Source organism: Papaver somniferum, chromosome 2, assembly GCF_003573695.1.
Source record: "Papaver somniferum cultivar HN1 chromosome 2, ASM357369v1, whole genome shotgun sequence".
NCBI lineage: Eukaryota > Viridiplantae > Streptophyta > Magnoliopsida > Ranunculales > Papaveraceae > Papaver > Papaver somniferum.
The window spans coordinates 180,389,175-180,393,850 of NC_039359.1; the positions used below are offsets into that span (position 1 = coordinate 180,389,175).

The 4,676-nt window shown below is 32.4% G+C and overlaps 1 long non-coding RNA gene across 1 annotated transcript; it reads right to left on the reverse strand.

The window, feature by feature from the left end:
- Positions 1-284: 284 nt before the first annotated feature.
- Positions 285-2,682, reverse strand: LOC113349920. The gene is made up of 2 exons (XR_003360476.1): positions 765-2,682; positions 285-404 (listed from the first exon to the last, which is right to left on the reverse strand). It is a non-coding gene; the product is annotated as an uncharacterized LOC113349920 (long non-coding RNA).
- Positions 2,683-4,676: the final 1,994 nt, after the last annotated feature.

The window sequence follows — 4,676 nt, forward strand, 5'->3', positions numbered from 1 at the left end:
ATTCTTCATGCTCGATTAAGTTGTGAGTTATTTTAAAATCATATCTCCAAGAATAAAAATAAAAAATCCATGCAGTGTTACTTCCAGGTTTGATCTGTAGTTTAGTAGTCTGAAAGTTACCGATACGCAAAAAGCTCACCAAATCCGGCTTCAGATTGCCAATGCGCACTTGATTGTGAGCCTTGACAAACCATGATTTCATATTTTTTGCACCAAGAATTTGGGGTTGAGTTTTGATATTTGTACGTATGTAATGCAGGTATTTGATGAATTGCAACCGGATCAAGATTCTGATTCTGGTCACTAATCAATGAAGAGTAGTGCAAACAAAACCTTTTTGTAAGCCGTTGAATAACAAAACCAGTAAACATGATGGTTAATCTAACATATTTTTTTTGTGCTCCCTGCAAAATGAAAACCAAAGAGACGCGTGTGATTCAGTAATCCAATACTATATTGCATTTACTTACCAATAAATCAGTCGAAATGTCAAAAAGGTTATTTCGATCACTGGCTACATAAAATTTAGATTAAGAAATCTAATTTTATTAGGAAACTTAGTTACGATAAACCTAAGGTTGGCTTCCACAAATTACAATGCCGTCTGCGGGAGTTGAACCCACAACTACCTGGTTAGAACCATGAGCTCTTTCATTTGAGCTAAGACAACAAATACCATTTGCTAATGTAAGTGCGATTCAATAATGAACTCTTAAACCTCAAATTGTTCATTAACATAAAGGGATAGCAAGAAGAGAGTTTACCTGATCCCCTGCTTGATGCACACATATTACCACAACAACATAATCTTAAGTCTTATAGTGCATAGACCGCTGAAACAGTAGTCTACTTAATGATTTACCAAAGAACTCTATCTGTAATGTATGTACCGTGATGATTTTCTGTTGAGAAGACTACAGATGGAAATTGAATGGTAGAAACAATTGTATGAAAATGTGGAGATTACTGAAAGAAAATAATAAAACTAAACAATTAAAAGATCAATGCCGGTGCATACCAAAACTTGGGTAAGCTTTCAACTTGCATCAACTAAAGGAAGGCCAATAGATCAAGGCAGAAAAATTCATCAATGAAATCCAGCCAAGTGCACTAAGAACTTGTATAAGGCACTGTCGAAGAAATTTGAACCTGTACAAACGCAGATAATTAATACTTTTACGTCCATCTGAAGCACAACAAACAATCAAAACTCAAGCAGAATTTTGGAATTACTCTCACTAATCTTCAAGCATCCAAAATCCAGCACTACCTTTATCTTATGAACATGAACATAATATACTAAGTTCTAGAAGTGAAGTTGAGAAAAAAATTACCTTCATGAATTAGCATATATAGGGTTTCAACGAAGCAGGAAATCTCTTCATCAACGAACTGTAAATATCTTTATTAAGAAGATTACCTTCATTAAAACCATTGGGTTAAGTCCTGATATTGAGCCTCGCGTACAATTTAAGGTTCATTGTTCCTATGGTATCGCCATGGATAAACCGTTGAGCTTCAAAGATGGTTCCCTCATATAAAATCCTTAGATGAAAATCATCATAGTTTCAATGCATCACTTATGTGTCATCCACATTGAGTGTACAATTTAAGGTTCACTGTTCCTATGGTATCGCCATGGATAAACCCTTGAGCTTCAAAGATAGTCCCTCATATAAAATCCTTAGATGAAAATCATCATAGTTTCAATGCATCACTACGAGTCGAAGATCTTCAACAGAATCATCAATATTGCCAATAATGTAAGCATTAAACCCTGTTTTGAATAGTCTAATAATAGACCATCATGTCTACACCAACAAACCCGGCAAGAAAAAACAAAACAAAAAAAAATAACCAAATCAAAATAAAACAAATCCTCAGATTGAACCCTAACAAAATCATTAAAATACAATCTCAAAATTATACGCTTAAAAAACTAATGAGTAATAATTCCTAATCAATCAAAACTTTCCATTGCTTCAAACACCTCACTTCTTTCCTCGGGATAAATGAATCCCTAATCAAACACAATGGTATTGTGTTCTGGTTTCCATCGATAGCTGCTTGAAAAGATGAAGAAGAAGACATGCTTGATATTAATCAATTAATTTCAAACGAATAAATAAATAAATAATATAATTACCTAATCGTTTTGATGCATGGATTCACCACCCTTAGAAAGCTGAACATCTTTCTGATTCCACATCCACCCTGTAAAAAAACCTGAAGAAAATCAGCAGATCCCAATCAATACAATTTAATTCAGAGAAACGACATCGGAGAAGAATGAAGAACATGGCGAAGGCTTCTTATATAGAGCGTGCACAAAGATACCATAAACACGGATAACGAAATCCAGTTAAATCCGGAATTTGTTCTATAAACGGCAATCCAGTTAGCTATTGTTTTTTCCGCGTTAAGAAGCCGAGTTGTATTGTATTAGGATACGTCTTCTTGTCTTGTATCTCGATCTAATGCTCCAAAATATCCCTCGCCCAACTATAGATCCGTGTCATGAGATGATTAAATCGATGGTCGGATTTAACAGGCTAGACAGACAACACTTCTTTTTATAATATAGATTCAAAACAACTCTTTGCAGAGTTTCTATCATTCTCATCTCTAAATCCTATTGTTTTTCTGTTTTCTCATCCTTTTCTTCCCTTCTCATCACCTGCAATCTCTATATTTTCTTCTTCTCTTATCGTACTACACTAAAACTCATCCATGACTATAAAAGCATATTAAAATGTCTAAATTGACAAATACCTACATTACCAAATAAAATCAAAACAAAAAAAAATTCCAAAAAAGTTTTAATTCGAAATCATGATATTAGAGAAAAGATGGAAAAACTTTAAACTAAAATAAAAAAAAATCATAACTTTTTTAGTTAAATAGGTTTCAAATTACTTTGAAAAAATAAACGAAGTTTAAGAAATTGTGATGTTTTTTGGTTAAATATGATTGGAATATATTAAAAATCCTTAATTATATGTACGCTTTTGTATTTTGGATAGAATAAAGTTAGCTTTAATATCTAAAATATCTTTTTATGCGCAAGATTTGTATAGGGGCCAATAAGATTAGTATATAAATAATATAGAGAATACTAATTTCGAAATGTTATGGGGGCATGCCACCTCACATGCACCCCTTGTGTTCTCCCCCGTGAAAAATTGTTGGAAATCATTAAGGGAATGATTGCTTGAGGACCTATTTCTTTAGGAACTAGAATGACGATGAACTTCAAATTAAAGAAGTATTTTTAACCAAAAACACTTACGAATACTAAAAGTGTATTTTCGTTTACCAATTTGTGATACATCTTCATTGGCTCTCACTTGTTTTAGCAATGCCAATTATAATCCTCGTTGGAAGTCGGCAATAACTAAGGAATATGATACATTGGTTAAGGCTGGTACTTGGAGTCTTGGTCTTGCAAAGCTAAACACAAACTTGGTAGGTTATAATTAAGTATTTAGGATAAAAATAAATCGATGGTAATATTTTTTGTTCATTGTTGCGCCCCTTATAGCTTTAACTATATGTGGATAATCATAGTCTTCCATATAACGGTTTTTCTAAGTCATGTTATCTGGTTACACGTGTTTTTCGGTGTTTAGTCAGTATTATAGGTATTCTGTAATACTTATCTTAGAATTATACTTATCTTAGAATTACTGATTCATTTTAACATTAACATAAATTTTTGTTGGGCTAAATTTTTCACAATTTTTTTTAAAAAAATTTCATTGTTGACCATTTCTTATCTCAAATTTGATCTTTTGACAGATTTTTGCAAATCTTCAGTTCTTTGTAGAATTCTGATAAATCTAAGGATATTCTTTTTTACTTTTACCTAATTGACAAGAGAACAAACTGGCTCTATTACTCTAGAAGTGAGTTTTATTTATTCTGAAAATTGTAACTTGTAAATAACAACAACAACAAAAGGATTGTCAAACCTGGAAATGCAACAATGAAGAGATTAAAAGCGAACTCGAGATAAGTGAGAAAAGACTTGATCGGATATGAGTTGTTAAAGATGGAAACTTTAGCAAGGACCTGTGTTTTTTACCACATCCTTAATCAAATATCCCTTATCATGCAACTCAAATAAGCAAGATAATAAGTTGGATTTAAGACTAGGAACATATAGAACTTTAGAAAGCTTGAAATCTCTATTTTTCGTAGATACTACCGAATCACCAACATGAGAATAGATAAGATCTTACCATTGTCCATCATGACATTTGAAGAACCAGTATAAACAGAAGTATTAGTTAGAATAACAAGATTACTTGTCATATGATTGGTAGCGCATGAACCTAGAATCGTTTTGTGGAAATAAGCAGTGGTGCAGTGTTCTGAACTTGGGCAGAGTCCAATTTTATACCAGCAAAATCTTTCTGAATTGAACTAATAAAATTCTTGACATAAGTATACTTGTAGTAGTATTTAATTACTGAATGACCCATATTTCAACAAATTTGGCATTCCACCTTAGACTAATCAATAATACACTACTAGAATTCACATTTCTACTTTTAGAGCTACCGCTAGAACTAGAAGATCCCTGCAAGAATATTATTTTTGAAATATGCAGAGTTGTTCTTATTATGATTCTTATCGTTCTTTTTAATACCAATGCCACCACCAGAATTAGTGTT